Source organism: Teleopsis dalmanni, chromosome X, assembly GCF_002237135.1.
Source record: "Teleopsis dalmanni isolate 2A chromosome X, ASM223713v2, whole genome shotgun sequence".
In the NCBI taxonomy this organism is placed as follows: Eukaryota; Metazoa; Arthropoda; class Insecta; order Diptera; family Diopsidae; genus Teleopsis; species Teleopsis dalmanni.
In genome coordinates, this window is record NC_051848.1 from 99,450,366 (window position 1) to 99,465,618 (window position 15,253).

Genomic DNA, 15,253 nt, shown 5'->3' on the forward strand with positions numbered 1-15,253 from the left:
TTTAAATTATAAAATAAATCCAATTAAAATTTTTGAATACAAGACAAAACATAAAACCGCACCAATTGAAATCTACGCCTTTTAACACTAATTATGCATTCTACTCTAAAAGGGAAAACTCTATTGTCGAGTAATTCAATGTCACTTGGCTGCTGAAAAAATTTGATTCATTACGGCACTTAAGCACTTCACCCATAAGCGACTCGCATCCGACTTCAAGTATCTACAAGTTTCGATCTTATGAGTTTATTGTGTAATCGCTTCGATACTCTGACACCTACAAATATTTATGATACTCAGCTGATGCAAAGTGGCTGCATTTGCTGACCTAACATAGCAGCCTGTGAAGACTAAACACATATTCCGATAAACTAGCAAGTAATGTTTGCCCTCAAGCCAATCTCTTAATGTATACTGTAATACGTAGAGTATTATATAGCGTTGAATTTAAGTGTTTCTTATCTCCGCAGTTCGGTTAAGATCTTTTCTAAATTTTCCTACTTATACAAACAAACTTGCCCACGAAAAAGATTTTTTTCGATAGAAAAACAGCAACAAAACAATTAATCTTCATTGGAATTCATTGCATCTCGACTATGCAGTGCTTCTAACTCAAGAAGATCGCACTAGGTGAAGAAGAGAAACGCTAAAGGCTTAAGACCTAAGTTAAAGGTTTCATTTAAATGGTTTTCTGTAGATTCATCACATTACAAATTATGGCATTTACCAGGTAGTCGAATTTGTTTAAAATGACATGTCGTCCCTACTTTTTTTACAAATGAACGAAGACCACAAAAACTATCTAAGCAAGAAGACTGAAAGCAGTTAATACTGGTAATTTACACGTTAAACCTACTTATTACACTACAGTGTGACGGAATTATTTATATGATTTTAAAAGAATTCAAAATTTTTACTTGGGTTCAATGGTAATACAATTTTAATTGCTTAAATTTAATTTAAAAAATTGCAGGAATAATCTTCCGGATTTATTTCATTTTTAAAATAGTTTTTAAAAAGTTTTTTAAAAAGCTCTGTTTAGTTATGTTAATTTTAGAAAGCATACCTAAATTTCGAAAAAAATTAGAAACCTTATTCGTCTCTATTTAAAAAAATTACTCTTATTATCATTCTAATTCTTTTCTTCATATTACCACATATTTTTTAAAAACAAAAGCCTTTGATCAATATCTTTTCTTATTCCACGATTCCTAAATCTCGGAAACCCAAATCTAATGATAGATATAAGCCGATTTACCCATTTTAAACAACGTTTTTCATTTCTATATATTTCCTAAGTTTTCCAGATATCGAAGTTTAAAATTGAAAGTTGAAATACTATAGTAATAATATACATATGGTATGGTATATCGTTCCATACAAATCATATCCAATAAACACGCTCTTTACATCGAATAATTAAGAAAGAAAAAAGTATTCAAAGAAATAAAAAATAAAAAAAAAAGATCATTTTGCTAGTATTCTATTAATTATTATAGAGATGACAACTTGAACTTAAAGGGTTTGATGCATTATAGTCATATTTTTAAAACAGTTATATCAAACATCGTTTTAAATTCTTCATGTATGTGCTGCTCTTTTTCCTGATAGATTGGTTAAGTTTCTTGTTTCCGGGAATAAGGATCTAATTGAAGTGAATATTTAAGTTGTATATACTGAGGAGCATTTACTACAGAGTAAAAAATTTTGTTCTTCTTGCGATTTTGTTCTCCATCCGAAATAGTCACTAATCATTACTGATATGCCAGAATAGCTAGAAACTTATTAGACAGTAAAGTCGTAGTTTTTGCTGACACAATTTTACGTGCACTTCCATTAATGGACTAGTTTTAATAACGTAATCGAATTGAATACAGCAATATTAATTTTCTTCTTCATTTTTATCTACTACTACAACTTCTTTTTCTTATTCATCATCATCTTTTTCTTCTGCTTCCTCTTCTTCTAATTTTAATTTTCACCTACTTGTTCTTCTTCATCATCATCATCTTCTTCTTCTACTACTTACTACCTCTTCTTCTTTTTTCTTCTTTTCTTCTACTTTTTTGCTTCTATTTCTAATTCTTTTTCTTATACACCTTTTACTTCTTCTTTATCTTTTTCTTTTTTTTTTCTTTTTCTTTTTCTTGTACTTCTTTTTCTTGTACTTCTTTTTCTTGTACTTCTTTTTCTTGTACTTCTTTTTTTTCTTCTTTTTCTTTTTCGTTTACTTCTTCTTTTTCATCTACTTCTTTTTCTTCTACTTCTTCTCCTTTTATTCTAATTTTCATCTTCTTCTTCATCATCATTATCTTCTTTTTCTTCTTTTTATTTTGTTTCTTCTTTTTCTTTTTCTTCTCTTTATTCTTCTTATTATTCTTATTTTTATCCTACGGCCTCCTCTGCATCTACTTCATTCATGAAACATAGTTGTATCTCTAGATGGAATATTCTTATTCTATTTTCATTTATTTCCAGAAATGATAGGAAAATGTATTCAAACTCTTTTCAATAAGAATTTGTTAAAGAAAATCACTTCGTACTATGTGATAGATGATGTAGCATAGATGATGTAGCACAGTTTATAATGTCTGATTCTTTGTTAATTAATATTTCTATTAATTTTAATAATATAATATATAATAAATTAGCGAAAAAATGAAAACAATACGAGTATCTATACAACAATATCACTACAATCAGTTGCTTTTCGATTAAAAAAAATGGATCACTTGATTAAGAGAAATTCGTTAGGCTTCTTTTATTTGTACATAACCTCAAAAAAAGAAAAAAAACAACAAAAACGTTTAAACAATAAAAACGTGCTTTGCGGTTATTTTTAACCGCGGCATTGTTGATCAGAAATGTCGATCTAATGTCAGTCGACATGTACGGAGTGCGACTAATTTCGGTGCTACTTTGCTAGCAATTCAAAAGCAAACAAAGCAATACAATTTAACGTTGCCGCCATCAATCATTTTCAACTTAAAACCGAAAATGTTTTATTTTTTCTACAAATGCGTTGAATTTATCAAAAGTATGAAAAAATAATATAAAAATGTCAAAAATACTTTCACTCGACATGAATACAGCTAATTCGGTCTTTCCATATTTACGTTTTCCATTCTGTCTCGCATAGTTCAAATGGAGTCCACCGAATTACGCATATGTTTTGGTCTTTGTGTCGTAAATACGATACCGTAAAGCGTTTTAGTATCTCTTAATGCCGTTTTGTAAAGTACTCAAGAACTATTATTTAGTGTTTTATGTCTCATCGCATGAAGAGATGCTAAATGCTGAGAGATTAACTTATGTTGTGTTAAAGAAAAGCGATGTTCTGATATTCTGGAAAAGGTCAGAGAGAAAAGGCATTGAAATAAAAATATTTCAAACTTAGAAGTTTCACAATGAAATTTATAAGCCAATAACAATTGTATATTTATGCAAATCGCTTTAAAAGCATTTATTGATTCTATTTTATCATTCAATTCTGTCACAAATCAGATTCAGCATCTTCTTGGATGACTCATTTTTATGATTTAATTAACACAGCGAAATTTCAGGAACAAAAACATTACTCAATGCTATAAACATGATTTATCTTAAAAAAACAGAGAAGGGATTACAATAATAGTTTCAAAAAAAAAATTTTATTCATTAACTGCCCACACAACATTACTTTAATCAAAAGTATCTTGCAGATACAAGTGAAAACAACTTCAATAATCTCTCAACCTCATTTGCTTATCGAAACTCACACATGATATCTATGCGTACGTGTTGAGTGTGAAATTCGAATTGCTGGTGGGCAGATACTAGTCTAAGGCAGTGTTTCTTTGACTTAAAACTGATTCTTAGAACTCTACATCATATACGAGTATATCTTGTCAGCAATTTTTTGACGGCAAATCGTTCAATCCATTATTAGTTTGTGACAAGGGAAATGTCATAAAATGTATTGTTTTTTTTTCGACATAAAAAAACTGAGTTGCAAAATATTTTTAAAAAAAATGATTAATTTTTTGTGACTGAAATAATGTAAGAAATCAAATTGACAATTAAAAAATTATGTTCTCATAAATCAACACTCATAAATTTAGTACTCCACCACTCATATATATAATACAAACAAATAAAGTCAATTTTAAATTTGAAGGTTTTATTCAAATTAGCTTTTCCAACAATTTATTATATATTTATGGATTTTTAAACAAGCTACTTTATCTCAACAAATAAATCTCCTGAGCGTCTTTGGACCCACTTCAGTTTTGACAATTATAAGTTCGAAGTGATAAAAGAATTTGTTTAGCGTAAATACCAAAAATTACGGCGATCTACAGATTCAACGAAGAATCACTTTTGCCAACAGATGTTACTTCGGGCTAAGAAGACAATTGAGAAATAAAGACCTCTCTTAATAAACAAAAATCACGCTCTACAAGTCTTTTATCAAGCCATCTCTTAAGATTTCTTGCAAAGAATATAAAAGTAAAACGACTATTGATCGCTGATTATATACCTATAGTGGCTTAATATCTGCTGACCTACCATTGCAACCAACAATCAGGAAAACTAATAGTTCCAAGCCACTTTTAAAATATTTGCACTACCCAAATATTAATAATATTATTTTATATTATTTATTCTTCTTATTTATTATTTATTCTAGTTATCCTTCTTTCTTTATTTCCCCAAATCTCTCTTTTTATAGTAAGTCTGTCAATTAATTGTACTTCTTTATATTTTTTCCTTCTTGCTTATATGTATACATTAAGACCCATTTCTATCTATTATAGTATTTATAGTGGGAATGGTAATTAATTATTTCTAGTTGGTAATTACACAAATGTTTGTTGACGGTTTATGGTTTTTTTTAATATATTAAATTCATCACGATATTTAAAATATATAATGTAGCTAAGACGAACCAAATTTTAAAAATGTTTTACAAGATATGAACATTTTCCATAAAGAGAAACAAAAATTAGATGCTTCTTATATAAACTTAAAATTGGTTAGACATGACAATCTAATCTACTTTCAAGAGAACAATAAACTTTCAGCTTTAGGACCTGAATGGATCTCAAATTTTTTAATTTCATTACGCATTAATGGATTTAGATTCCTCATTACTCTATTAGGTTTCTAAGGTATTTTAATTATATGGTTATTTGTAAAATCTAGGATCGTATATCTTGCATGTCCAGAAAATGTATAAAATGATAGGAAAACCCATAATGATATGCCTATCAGAACCGAAATCCAGAAATGAAAGTGAACGTTAACAAAAATAAAGTTGAATAAAGCAATCATACGAAAGTAAGACAATTATATCACAAGAAAGTGTGGGCAATGTTTGAACAGGTCGACCTCGGCTAATGAGGGTGCGATCCGTTATTACAGAAAGTCAGCATAAGATGCCATTTTTTGTACAGGACAGGGGTGGATATAGAGATTTTGTTTACATACTTTACTTCTAGTTTTTTCTCTTTGACTTAAATGGGTCGAATCGAGTCTTTTCCACGGTACACTATTACGCGCTACATTCTTAGAATTTCTAACTCCATGATGATCTTTTAAGTCTAACAGTCGATTATTGAATAATTGATAATATCACAACGAGCCAAAAATTGTGCTTAAGTTAATTGTGATGCACAGCAATGCCATTCTAGCTTAACCCTTGAACTCTCGGAAACATATTTAAGTGAGTAACTTATTTAGCCATAACAATCCGTTACCGGGGTTTCGACGTTAGCTTTTAGAGCCACTGCATAGTACTTTTATGTTAACATTTTTATTATATTATTTTCTATTTAAATATTATATAAATATTAAAGGCGCCTTATTACAATTTAAAATCATAGATTTTTTAATTAATTTATAGAATTGTTGATAAGTTATTACTGGATAATAATATTAAAATTATTTTTATTAATTTATAAAATATATAATATATGGATAAATAAAACAACTTAAATAATTAAAAAATTAAAATTTTTAGACGTGATCAGCGAAATTCTTCAAGAAAAGAGTTGAAGGTTTTATTTAAGATAATAAGTTATAATATTTCTTGATTAATAAGAGTTTGTTAAAATATCATAAATCTATATATTCTCTTAGCGTTTTATTGGTATTGCAAAGAATTTACAAACTTAAACAAGAAGTAAAGATTATTTGTTGAAATTTTCCCAAATGTTGAAATTTTTTATTATAAGTCCAAACCTTAAAGTTCAGGAAAGTACTAATAGCGATAGCGGAATAAGGAATAAAGGAATAAAATATTAGGGCAACTGATAAGGCAATCCAAAGCATTATACAAAATAAATATTTACAAATGTTTAAAGTGTGCATTGGTGACGTTCGCAGTAAGACAAAATGCATGAAATAATGTTTAAAAGCATCCAAAAAAGATGACACAAAGGACGATGTCCCGGCGTTATGCTACAAATCATTAATCTTCTAGCGCGAAATTTTCTAATGTTCTCAACACGGAGAGCACAAAATGTTGTTGCGCGATAATTTTAGGATTAGTTCAAGTCAATTGCATTTTTGCACTTTCCTGGATGCAAACATTAAATTCTGTGGCCAAAGGGGATGTGCCAGTACACTTTTTATTACGAAATCAAAACATAATCAAAAGTGCACATACAGGGTCATCAAAATGAACGCATGCACTGCTCACTGCTTTGTTGGAAATGGAACGGATCTAATGCAGCACACGTGCTGACCTGTGGCGGTATCAATAACGGTGGTGTTGAATGTGGGTAGTGCGGGATAACGGAAGGGTGGCGTTATTTCGAATGCATCATCTTTATTATGTACTCGAAGGGATTTGCTAAAATTGTTCAAGTTCCTGGTAATCACAACAACTATAATCTATGGCATAAACAGAACGTTGTGAAATAATAATTTAGCTCGAGTAGAGTACACTTTACGCTACACCTCATGCTGTGCTGCGGAGAAATAAAAAGAAAGTAACAATGTCTATCAGTTTTTCCAGAAGATTTCAGTTTGATTTCATTACACATAAAATAGAAAGTTGAATTTCGCATAAACAGAAAGTGTGCGCTCGTCCAGATTAAAGTTGAACAAAAGTTTATGACGGTGAAGAGATTTTCTAAGAAACTTAACACTTCCATAAATCAATTTTACTATCTTAATGAGCCTTTAAAACAAGAGAACTGATCAAGTTTTTCTATTTCTTAAATAATAGTAGAGTAAAAAGTATTGATACGGAATGGGTATTATTATAGCAGAACAATATGTAGTTGTATTATAAACCATCTGCTTGCCATCTGTAACATACTTAGCAGAAGTTATTTATAGTGTTTTGTAGTCTTTAAAATGATACCCTTACCATGAAATATTTAGAAGATCAGTATTGCTTCGGTGATATATATATTTATATATATATGTAAATATATTAACCGTATATATAAACCGTAAACCATGTAATATATATAAGTGGTTTATGGTTTATATCGATATCGATAGTATCGATAAAGAATGATACTACTGTTGCCTTGTAGAAACATTTTAAGTTATGTTGCAGCTTAAAAAAATCCCTATATAAATATATATCTAACATACCATGACATAATATATATACACATATATATAAACTGATTTAAAGTTACATTATAATTTTTGTGAAAACTAAGAAAATTTAAAAATGCAACATTTTTGGCCCAACATTTCTAAGGGTTCCGAAAGGCCGATTGGGCTAAAATTAGAAAAACCATCTTAAAAACAAAGCTTTAGGAAAATATCATTTCAATGCCTCTACTAGCTCAGAAAATAACGAATTTTAAGCTGCTAACTTCTGTTTTGGGATACTAAGCGCTGGAGGCTGGAGCGCTGAAACGCTGAAGCGCTGGAGCTTCACATATTATCATATTATTGACTAACATATATGTTTTCAATATGAAAACTATAGGGTTGTATTATTATATGTATATATATATATGACTTTAGTGAAAGCTAAATTCACCATCGCTGCAGATCTAATTCTAATGTGTTATTTACTAATTAGTAATAAAAGTTACTAAGGAATAATAATCAAACCCATTTTCTGACTCAAAAATCAATGCTCTTTTGTAAATGTGTAAAGGTTAAAGGTAAAAAATATTTTTAAAAGTTTTTATTTGTAATTAAGCTAATCAAACTTTCTAATTGAAACAATGGAATTTATGTTTTACAAGTGTATAAACTTAGAACTTGTCTAAGCTCTTATAAAGTACAAATAAATTTGTCGGCTTAAAGTTAAAGTACAAAAACATTACAAGTACAATTTTCAGAAACTCAAAGGGTAGAGTTTGGACTCTGCACTGATTTTCATTGATTGGTTCCCCTGCTCAAGCACTATTGTAATTTGTTTAAATTAATATTAATTTCATTGTAATTAGGCGGTCTTTAGCAAAAATAACAACGCAATACCCAAACCAATCGTTTCTCTAATTAAAATTGTCCATAAATAAAACAACATAAATCCGAGTATGTGTCTCACACATAATTACGTGCGCGCGGCTTCACACCCTTGGTCACAACTTCCACACACTCGAATTTATAACGCCAATAAATTTTCCAGTGCCAAAAAGAAACCCGAAAAAAACCCAAAAATACAGAGAAAATCTTCTACTTTAGCTGCGGTTATTGTTCGGTGACAAAATTCGAGTTTACCGTAAACGTGATTAGATTCACCAAGTGCTCCTTCCCAATATTGAATAAATTTATTTGGAATTCGAAAATTTCATCATGCAATAATTGTTGTAATGCGGGCGTTATTATTGCCAGCTTATGCAGCCAGCCTAATCGTCGTTAAAAGCCAAGCACTTGAGCAGGAGCGTGGGATATTATCCAAGAAATATTGAAGACGTCCACTGACTATTAATGTGGCGATGAAATTCTTGAGGCGGAAGTTTTCGGCATTCAAAAGTAGTAAAAAATAATCCAGGAAAATATTAAAATAATGATCGAAAACGTCAAGCAGGTGTTTTCCTTTTACCTTTTGCCCTTTACTTCAATTTTTCTTTTATTTTTCTTTTATTTCTCATTTATTTTTCATTTATTTATTTTTTTTCTTCGATGCAAATGCATTTTGTTACATTGACCCAAGATATTTTCTATATGATGGCTTTCTTATATTAGATATGATAATAAGTTCTTAGGAAGATATTATCCTGAAATAATTTTTGCATTGATTTCATCATAGGTTCATAATTACATGTACATTCAAAATAAATAGTCTTACAATAACTTAAAAATAGTTTCTTAATTAAGGGAATGAAAGTAATAACTTTTCCTAACTACCTAGATAAATCCCTTTATATTATTATGACGACATGCTATACGAAATTTGTATCCCGGTAAGGAAATATTGGAAACCAATAACCCATGCAATGAGTTTTATCCCTTCAGAGAATTTAAATTTCAAATTTAGAAAAAAAACAACACATGTCGATAATAAGTTGATAAAAAATTTAATGGATTCAATGGCATAAATCATTTCCGGCAGTATATGTTACAGAAATATTTCAGCAAATACTCCTATGCTCAATTGCTGCACCTATGCTCCAATAGCACCTATCTAATGACAATTGTGATGTCCTTGCTAGGAATTGGAACGCTACTAAAACAGAGGTGTTGTTAATCAACAGTAGGAAGAAGATTGAAAGTATCTCAATTAAAGTCCGTGGCGTTCACATATGTTCTAGGTGAGACGGGTTACATTAATCGTTTTTATCTCTATGTTTTATCTTTGTTTAACCATTTACTGTTCCAGATAAAATAAAAGAGTTCCAGTCAGTTCGCCGTCTGTAAGACGTTAAATTCATATCGTCTGTATTTTTTAATAACAAAAATAAAAAAAAAATTGGTAAATCATATGTTCTATCCATCATCGCAACTTCCCAACAATCCACATGTTGGAATAGCCCACAGTTGAAACATCGGTACATAAATTCAAGGCAACGTTAATACTCTAGTAAGGACACTAATTGCAGATCTGCTAAAGCCCATTTTCCACAACTTTTTTGAATACTTTAAAAGCAATGTTGTTGTTATCAGAAAGTAATATTATTGTTTGCAGTAATTTTTTCTCCAAATATACATATACATATACATATAAATAGATCTGCAAACGAAAAACGAATTTTTCTGAATGTAGGTCTTTTTTAAGCATCAATGGCATTTCATTATTCTTGGGACTTATAAAGCTTATAAGCTTATAAAGCTATTTATTTTCTTTTGTTGCACGGATTTTTATTAATTTAAGACATAACTTTTTGAACTACTGCTGCTGAAAACCCAGTTCTGTTCTGATTTCTGAAATATTGTGTTTGGTATTATTTCGTCGGAATATTCTATGGTACCAAATACAAAAAATTTATTCTAATTGTGGTGTTTAAATGATAAAGAGTTTTTATAATAACTAATACTAACATAGTATCACGCACTATTTCATTTGAATTCCGTCATGGGCAAATCATTTTCCTAAAAATGTAGAACACTAATGCGCTATATTATTGGGAATCGTTGTAATCTTTTTTTATCCGGTCACAAGTGAGACGTGAACCCACTAAACCTCTTGAACCTCTAAGGAATAAATGAAGAATATTTCCACAGCAATGTGCAAATTTTATTTCAGTTATCAGGGGAGAGAAATGTGTGCGAGAAACTTAATACGTTGCGGACTCGGTTTATCTAAGCCGAAAAGCATAAGTATAACACAGATTGAATGGGTGTAGTAGATGAGACGGGATTATGATGCAAATGCGGAGATCAGACTATTGATCGACTCTGTAACCAAAATCACGAGAGCAGCGGTTGAAGAGAAGGATAACAGGGGTGTCAGAGTCCTGTGATGGAGACATTGGGGGAGTCGTTGTATTAATAATGGGCATCAGTTTATATACCTATATGCGTAAATAAAACACTTTTGATGCTGACCTCTCGATCAAACTTTTATTTTAGTATATTGCATAGATCTTGCCGTAAATGATATAGTCATATTTACGAATCGTCATTAAAATAAATAAAATAAAAATATTCAAAAAAATAGCGATATGCTTTCGGATCACTCTCTGTTTTAGTTTACAGTTGCAGAAAATTAAGCTTATTTAATTCAAGAGTTAAGATTATAATCGGCGCACCAATACTATATAATATTTAATTTAATATACTATTATTATATATTCTACTTTTTTTATTATTTAATTATTATGTTATATACAGTTAGAAATGTAAGAATAATAATAATTGTATTTAATTCATATGGTAGAGTTTTTATATAAATTACATCCATCAGTGAAAGTTTATATTACTTCCTTTCATATCACCATCCATTTTAATTAACTCCGCTTTAGTGCATAGTAAGAGGCGGAGGTGTGAGAGCAAATTGCTCGATTCAATGAATCAAATTTGTTTTAAATTGAAATGTGTTAAAAATAATTTTGAATATATTCAATATATAACTTATCGGACGCACTTACAACAAAATTTATTGCTCGAAAAATGAAGCTGTGCGGAGCCAACCACTTGCAAAGGCAATGGAATCCCCAATGCAATATTGCAAAAACTTTAAAATTATTTAAAATTAATTAATTAAATATAATAAATCACACAAACGTTAAATTTTTGAATGTGAATAGTTTTCCGAATAATTCGAAATGTAAGTTTGAATACCGCAAAAATATATAAGCTTTATTGGGCGATGCCCTTGCTCGTACCGTGGAACCCTAAATTATCGAGATAAAAGTTAAAAAACAAAATGAAGTTGTAAACTTTACGTGAAATTACACTTTTATTTCAATTTGTGAAAGCGGAAATTATTCTGAATGCCGGAAGTGAAGTCAACACATTTCGATTCGGATGAAATTATTGTATCCATACATCGATGCATCGAAACGTGTGTGATGTGTCTCTCGGGCGTGTTGTGCGTCAGTCAGTTCCATCCGTTTGTGCTTCATTGATTTAAGAGTGAGTCTAGTTCAATAAAGCTTACAGCAATTAAAAAATTTTCAATTAAAAACTTTCGCTAAGAAAATTACAAATATTTTCATTGAAGACACATTAAATCCTCTTTTCATTTTTATTCAAAAATCAAAGAAAAAAAATATTGTAACGTTATATATAACCTTTATATTGATTTCATAACCTCAAGATTGGTTTCACAGTGACAATAAACTTTCCTTTTTCAAGCATTTAGTTGAAGAGATGATATTTTACAATTTGGGTCGCTCAAATAATCGCTAAATGTATTTAAATGGTTAAAGTCCTAAATTCCTCTCAATGACGACGTTTATTTTTCTTTTTGTTGGCTATGACAGCAAACTAAACTGTAGCATCTGGAACAATAAGAACTCGCAAATAACTATGGAGGGACCAAAAAGTCACTATATGGCTATATATCTCTATATGAAGATATGTTAAAACTATAATTTATTTGAAAAACTACGCTGCTTCCACATGATTACCAATTATTAATTTTTTTATATGAATAGTGGAATATGAATTAACTCGAAATCCGCTACACTATCCTATGGATGTGCATCATTTCATCTACTGTGAAAGAACCTAGCAAACCCTATTTTTATTCTGAAATCATTTTTTTTTAAATACTGCTGTACGGAATTCTTTTAAGCGACACTACTGGTATGGTAACTTGGATACTCTGACCTCTATGTTTTTAGTAAGGGTTTCAATAGAGAGACCTCTACGTAACATATGTAACTTTCTGACTAAGTATTAGTAAATTTTTCTTTGAGCGCCGTTTTGGATTTTTGTGGAAAATACATGGTCGTGAACTTATCTACCTTACTAAAAGCAATAAAAGTTAATGACTTGCTAATAGATCAGCACTTTTTTTCGGGCTCATGTGTTTGCTTTTTTAGAGGGATTAAAATGTATATAGAATTAGTGAGCTTTTCTTAGCTTAATCTGATGTTTCCAAATTTATTTTTTGACAAAAGTGAGGTTCAGGTATTTCATTGCATCTCGTTAGCTAACATTTTTGATGGCTTACGCGTTATTTTTCCGACTACGCTTCGGGTGACTGATGCAAAATTACTTGTTCTCTGATCAGTAATTTCCATTAATATGTAATGAAATCTATATTGTACAGTATGTAATATTATATTGTGTAATATATAATATTACATTGTATAATACATAATAATATATTGTATATCCCACTTAAAGGCAAGATCCAACAATTTATTGCAAAAAAAATTGGACTGAAATCTCCAACACAAATACGGTTTATTTAACTAATGGTCATAGTTTATTAGTTCATTTATAATTTTATAGACTACAATTATTTTTATTTTAACAAAAATTATTAAATCTTTAATCCGACTCGAGAACTGAAGTATACCTCTATTAATTATTTCAATTTATCAAAAAATTTTTCATTTGTATTAGATATCTATAGATTAGATTATGTATAGGTATAGATTGAATTCTATATACAATAAAGAGTAATAAAATCATGCAATAAATATTAAATAATATTATAAATAACATTTTAAAATAAAAATATAATTAATTAATTAATTTTACAGTTGCTTTATGATTTCGTTCTAATATAACACAACAATTGAATTTGTTAATGAACTTTAACAGCAAATTAACAAAACTTCAAGTTCAAACATACAAATTATATACGGCTTTGAATCAGTTGAGTCAGTTGAATGAACACTGGCTCTATCTTCAAATTTAGCAGGGCATGAGTTCAACCCTTGATAATTGCAGTCTCAAAAAATTATTTACGAATAATTAAATATAATAAATAATTAAACAAAAAGACCACTGATGATGGCTATTTGGCAATATTCGAAACAGTTGTATGGTCAGCCAAAAATTCAATTAATTAAAATTAATAAAAATATTTGTTGTTCCAATTCACTACTCTTAAAGGTACCTCTCTATTGAAAACAATAGTTAATATTAATAATCTTGTTTGTTTTCTCAAACCGGACGTTAAATATCAATTTAATATAAAAGTTTAATAACAAATTTTGAGACCAATTCTTTTTTGATTGCTGGTCAGATTAAAATCAATAATTTAGTGTTGTTGTAAGTTCTCTTTTTGTGAACTGTTTCTGTTTTTCAAAAAGGCTTCTACTTACCTCTACATATAGAAATATCGCCGACATTTCGAGGCTTGTGTGACTTCTTCCTCAGTGCGGAGTATTATTACAACTGTTTTTGAAAACATATAAGGCGGTCATAAATCAATAATATTATATTAAATAATATAAATTAAATAAATTACATAAATATTGATGTTTTTACATTTTATTTTCTTTTTTTTTTAAATTTTTGCAATATAATCCTATTAACTTTGAGTCCTTATTCACTATGTACATATATACTAAATCCTGAATGTCCTTTGTAATATCATCAGTGCAAATTCCGATAAACAAACTGAAGCTGAAATTGTCAAGTTTTCATGAATGCAGGATTTGTGATATATTAATGTTTCATATAAATGTCGTTATGGTAAAATTTTCTAGCTTAAGCATTCATTAGGATCATCGAATTAAAGCTACACACTCTCCGATTTGGAAATGTTTGTTCGTTTGAGGACATGAAAACATTTTTGTGCAATAAATCACATAAAATATGCACTAAATGATAGCTGGGACACTAATTCATACTTCAACACTACCAACTCCAATTCCAATTCCAACACTGGCATCGCACTGTACTTTCTCTACCACTCACACGTTTAAGCTCAATCTCGGAAAATTCCGCATAAATATGAATTCAATCCAGCGATTTGGTGATGCGTGTCCTTTCCCTTTGAGAATTCATTTCCCAACATTTTGCGAAATGTTGATATGAGTTAATTTTATTTAAATGCTCGCTTTTCAAATAAATGAAAGTCTGGTGGGCTGAAAATTTGTGAAAGAGGCAGCAAGAGGCAGCAAGAGGCAGCAAGAGACAGCAAGAGCCACCACTTTCGGAGGAGGAGGATAGTCTTTTGTTCTTATAAAATTTCCTGGCTTTTCTATATGAAAAGTTAATATGAGTTTTACGGGTGAACGTATTATATTCAAATTTGCGTATATTAACGAGTTTAAAACAATATCTGTTTGTTTGTTTGTTTGTTTGTTAGTTTGTTTGTATATTTGTGCAATTGTGTGAGCAAATATGTATTGCTAACTTGTTTGTTTATTTGTTATTTGGTTGCCTTACTTTTGTGTATTATTGAATGAATGATTTCGCATTTACCAGGACTTTAGGAAACTTA

At 29.7% G+C, this 15,253-nt stretch overlaps 1 protein-coding gene across 1 annotated transcript in view; it reads left to right on the forward strand.

The window, feature by feature from the left end:
• LOC119688809 (protein phosphatase 1 regulatory subunit 37-like) overlaps positions 1–15,253 on the forward strand; it is a 20,569-nt gene that overhangs the window by 293 nt on the left and 5,023 nt on the right. The window lies entirely within an intron of this gene.